Source organism: Rhinolophus sinicus, chromosome 14 (assembly GCF_057876585.1).
Source record: "Rhinolophus sinicus isolate RSI-liver-muscle chromosome 14, RSI-T2T, whole genome shotgun sequence".
NCBI lineage: Eukaryota > Metazoa > Chordata > Mammalia > Chiroptera > Rhinolophidae > Rhinolophus > Rhinolophus sinicus.
Window position 1 is genome coordinate 177,768,208 of NC_142514.1, and position 6,000 is coordinate 177,774,207.

Genomic DNA, 6,000 nt, shown 5'->3' on the forward strand with positions numbered 1-6,000 from the left:
TGGCAGTAGTGGTGCTTGGGTTATGAAGTTCTTTTTCTGCCATCCGCAGGCAAATGGTTTTTTCTGTATTATGGAGACCGAGGGTGCTGTGGTGGCGCCTCTGGGGCTGCCACAAAGATGGGAGAGTGGGGCTGAACGGAGGGGACACCGGGGTATCTACACATTTTGGCAAAAACAACTTTGCTTCTAACTTTTATTAAATTGGACTTCTGGATAATATTTCACTTAGAAATAGGATCCTGATGCTTTAAAAGTTTTCTGTAACCACTGGGGGAATAATTGAATATTTTAAAGACTATCACTTGGTCTGTCCTGCAGAAGATTGGAAGTAGGGAAATGAGCGAAGAGGCTATTGTGATAGCACACATGAATGAGAAATTGGTTTTGAGATGAATTGAGCTAAAAGAGATTTGGTCCAGGAGGTAAACCTATAATGATAATGTTTGTAGTAGTTGTTTGCCAGGCCAGGATTCTAAGAAGGACTACAAATAGGTGTGGAAACACTTGCCGAAGGGTCTAACTCAATTGCCAAAAAATTCATAAGTGTAACTCCCAGGGAGCATCTGAAATGCTCATGGTTCTCTGTGTCCTAGTAGCTCCCAGGGATCAGGGTCAGGGTTGCACAGAAACCCTCTGTTTATGAAAAGATTCTGCTAATTCAGCTTAGTACATGTACATATAATGTGTGGTATTCACATCGTACTCTATGCAAATGGCATCCCGTTGGGCTGTGCAGGGTCAAACCTACCCATCTACATATGAGTGGTGGCCTGAACTGTTTTACCTAAATCTAGGCTGTCTGGGTGGAAGACAGCTTCAAAGAGCCACTTCTAGACTAACCTCCCCTTTTGACAGGTGAGCGACTTGAGGATCAGAGCAGGTGGACACTTGCCAAAAGGTCTTGAAATACAAGTGACAGAAGCAGCAGGACGGTGGTCTCCAGGTTCCCTATTTATTACTCTCTTCACTGCATAAGGCAGCGTCTTCCCAAGTGGCTGGAGACTTACCCATATAAGACTAACGTCAAGATTCATAAGATTGTGCCCTTGACCTTTTTCTTCCAGTAACTGTAGATAAAGATTTAGGGGGGAAAAAAAGCCCAAAAATAGACACCCAGAGGGCAATACTAAAGTTATGCCTTCATTTACTCATTCATTTCCATTTATCACATTAAGCAGGTAAACGTTTCGAGCTGGTTTAGTGGTGAACACTGACATGATGAGAAGTTCTTGCAAGAGATTTTAATGCCAAGAAGCCTACAAACATACAGAGGTTTTGTTAGTTTGTTTTACATTTTTAACAGCTTTATTGATGTGTAATTGACATACAAATAACTGCAGGTGTTTAATATACACAATTTGATGAGTTTGGACATGAACACACACCCATCATACTATCACAATAATCAAGATAACAAACGTATCCATCACCTTCAAAAAAAAAGCAAGAGAGTGTGGAAATATGCTCACTTCTCTAACCACAAGTCAGTCTCTCTGAGCACTGACTAGACTAGAATATGGGCTGGAACACAGCTCCCCCTCGTGTCCATCTCCCTGGGCAGAGCACCTGGACAGCGGTTGTCCTTTCTTGCGGCCATTCCAGCATCTCTCGGTCTTCCTCTCCTCCTTGACTGACAGTGTAGGGAGGCAGGGAATGACACCAGCTACTTGGGCTCACGGTGACCACGTCTGTCATCGCCGCCTCGTCTCAACTTCTGCTACTCAGATATGTCCCACCCCATCTACTTGACAGTGCTCTAGTGTCTCATAGTAATTCGAACTCCAGAATGTAAGACCCAACATTTAACTATTGTGTATTCCCTTATCTCCACAACCTGAGAGTCTGCCCCTCTAGGAAAATCCACTAACCTTCCCTTCCCTGGAGGGAAAGTCACTCCCCCCTGGAGTTAGGGTTTCCCTGATGTCTAAGCTTGTAAGCCACACCCCATGCATCAAGTTGCCTGTGGCTAATAAAAATAAGCTATTAACGTTCCGGATTTGTAGGTGAAAATGGTTTAGGCACATCCTCACTGGTCTCCACCCCACTGGCTTTCACTCTGTTCCATCCTGGTTATGCCAGGTTTCTGATGGTTTGGCTTTGTGGTTTGAAAAAAACCCTTGCCCTTGCCCCACTGACTTGATGCTTGAATGCAGCCTCCTAAATTCCTTCTGTGCTCATCAAGATAACTAATAGCCTTGAATTATGGAACTCCTTGAGAATCTGATGATAGTTTGGACCTTCTCCAGAAAATGGGCATGAGCACACACACACACACACACACACATACACACTCAATTTTGCCTACAATTTCTGAGTCTAGATTTTTAAAGCTGTGCTTAATGCATCTGGAAGACTTTTTTGGTGGTAAGAATTTCTGGTGGTAGAGCCTAGGAATCGGCAATTTAAACAATCTCCCTGGTAATTCTTAAGCACACTAAAATTTGAGAAATTCTGCTCCAAAAACTCAACTTATCTTCACAGTCTATCTCATCTTCCCCTCCCAGACACTTAACTATGGCTACAGGGGTCCAAACTCTAGTCCTGGTCCTTAGCGGAAGAAAACAACTCCTTTCCTCTAGGGCTGAAGTGAAGCCCTTTCTTGGAGAAGCTGAGAGTCTGACAATGGGGTTAGGTCACTTTCATTTCCAGGCATAGTTCTGAACTTAGAGAGTCAAGTCATGTCCCAGAGAGCCAGATTTCCCTCCTTCCTTCATCCGTCTTTTATCAATTCTTTCTGTACTCACCTTCACCCAATCCATAGTGGAAACTCCCCTGTTCTGGAGATGTGGGTTGCCACCCAGTGTGAGATGTCCTGTGCTTCTGCAGGTTTGCCTCATCTCGGGCATGCTCTTCCTGTGGCTAGTCAGTGATTCTGAGGTAGAAGGCCTTGTAAGGGGGGCAGAGGGGTACAGTACACAGGTTTGCAGTTAAGCCTCCCTACATGCGAGCAGGTGCAGTTACATCCTGAGTTCAAAACTGATGACAGAGTAGAGAAGGTCATTGGGTAATTTCCTTTTCATTGATCCTTTTTACTGGTTATGAAAATTGTTTAAATGTAATGATTGAGAACAATTTAGGAAGTACAGAAAGGTTTTGTTTTGTTTTTTTGAAAGCTGAAGATAAGTCAATTATAATCCTGGGTCCTGCCATCCAGAGGCAACCACAGTTAACATTTTGGCATCCTTCCATCTAGTGTTTTTCTTGTTTTCTATAAAACATAATAGAGCTTATCAATATAAGCAACACAGTTACTTGCTTCCCTTCTCTAACATTTTATAACACTTCCCAGTTAATTCTTCAAACCTACAATTTTTTTCATGGCTGCATGATATTTAATCAAACGGATATACCATTATTTATTTAACTTTTGCTGGATACTTAGGTATAATACTTATGTATAGTTTATAAATATGCTGTAATAAACATCTTTGTCCTAAATCTTTGTCATCTGGATCATTTCCTTAGAAGAGGAATTGCTGGGTCAAAAGTTGAGACCATATTTAAGGCTCTTTATATACAGTACAGAACTATTTTCCAGAAAGGTTAGCTCAATGGAGTGTCTTACGACACTTAGAAGTTGTACTACATAACAAAAACACTTCAAAGGGTTTGCTCACAAGCAAGATATTACAATGGAGGGTGGGTAAATAGGCTTGACAGGAGAGGATAAATGGAAACAACCCCTTTTCTTGCTTCAGGAGGTGGAGGCTGTTTTGTTAATACTGGAAGCACAGCTTTTCAGCCTTGCACCACATCCTTTCAGAGATTTCAGGCTTGAGTAAAAATTATGAGACTTTTGGACTATGAACCCCAACCCAGTTTGCTAGTGGATTCTAAACTGTCAGGAAACTTGCCTTTTTAGTTCTTATTCTTTCTCCTGTGGCTACTGTTATTTCCTCTCTGACCCCTCTGCTAGGACTGCTGCTGTCTTTTTCTCATGCATTTCCTGCCTTGGGGTTGTAATAAAGGTTTCCTCCTTTGGTAGCAGAAGTCCTTGTTGGCCAATCTGGGTCCTCAGCTCTAGCGACCACCTCTCCAACCCCCACCTTCCCATGCCTGCTCAACAGTGGCTTTATTCTTTCAACTTACAGAATCCGCCATTTGAAAACTTGGAACCTGTTCCCCAGAGACTGAGCTAAGGAAGTGTCTCACGTAAACAGAACTCTGGTGTTTTGTCTTATCCTAGATTTGCTGAAGTACATTTGCACATTCGGTTCCCCCACTTTTGCCCACTACACCCCAATTAGTAAATGAATACAGCTCTGAAGTTTCCTACAGTTAAGCTATTAGAGAAATTGGTAGATTATATTTATATTATCCTCTGCAAGGTTAGAAACAGTTGGGTACTTGTAGGACAGAGATAATATGCTGGAAGAGGTAAACTGAGAAGAGCAGAGGATACTATTCCATCCAGCATCTTCCTTTTAAAGCAAGGGTGTCATTCAGAGAGAAAAACACCACTGTTTCAGCCCCAGCTTGGAGCTCTGGCTCTAGGATTTTGCCCAGGGGAAGAGGCAGACTCTAAAATGGAGAACTCTGAAGTTCTTTCTTAAGGAATAGAATATTTGAAACAGAGTGTAGGAAAGTTCAAGTCTAAGGGTGCTTTAGAAAACAATGCAGTTTTTGTTAGAAAGCAATAAAGAAGAGGCTGGTAACTTCATGAATGATACAAGATAAACCATGGGCCAGCTAGTTTACTAGAGAGAGCCCGGGAAAAAGACAACTAAGAGAGCCCTCCTGGGGACAGAACAAACTTCAAAAATTACTCCTGCAAAGGAGTACAAATTTGATTGGATTAGACTATGGAGTAATTTATGTCCTGGGACATTGTCACAAACATAGTACCATATGCTGGCAGTTTGTGGAGACTAAGAGGTGGGAGTAATCAAGGAAAGAGTAGACAAGAGCCCTGCTAACTCCCACTCTCATCCCAGGAAGACGGTGTACGTGCCTGATACTGCCTGCTTTGAGGAGCGACAGCAGAGCTTTCCTACTGTGGAGGAAATAGACTTCACTAAAATAGTCCAGTCGGTCAATAAACAAACAATCATAAGCCCTGGAGGCAGAGGGAGGGGACTGGTATCCAGAGTTGCTTGCTAACATATTTTATCTGAAGTGTCCAATTTCAACAAAAATTATGTGACATTCAAAGAAATAGGAAAGTGTGACCCCTGCACAGGAAGAAAAAAAGCAGGCAACAGAAACTGCCTGTGAAAGGGACAAATGTGAAATTTAAGAAAGACTTCAAAGTAATATATATATATATATATATATATATATATATATATGTATGCATATATATATACACACACATACATACATACACATACACACATATCTATATCTATCTATCTATCTATCTATCTGAAGAACTAAAGGAAAAATGCCTAAAGAAGATACACAATGACAATGTCTTATGTGTCAATAAAGAGATAGAAATTATAAAAATAATCAAGTGGAATTTATGAAGTTAAAAAGTACAATAACTGAAATGAAAAACTTACTAAAAGGCACAATAGTAGACAGGAAATGGAGAAAGAATTGGTGAAAGAATCGGTGATCTTGGAGATTGATCAATATTGATCTTCATCAAAACTAAAAACTTTTGCACATGAAAGGACATTAACAAAAGAATGAAAAGACAACTGATCGAATAGGAGAAATATTTACAAATCATATATGTTAAATGACTCGTATCTAGAATATATAAAGAACACTTACAACTCAATAATAAAAATAAAAAAAGCCCAATTAATAATGGGCACTCAATTGGAATATACGTTTTCTCCAAAGATGTACAAATGGTGGATAAGTATATGAAAAGATGCTTGACATTTTTAGTCATCAGAAAAATGCAAATCAAAACCACAATGAGATGCTATTTCACACCCACTAGGATATTTATGATAATATAAAACATAATGAAAAATGGAGAGAGTGTGCAGAAATTGGAAACCTCATATACTACTGGTGAGAATGTAAAACGATATAGCCACTTTG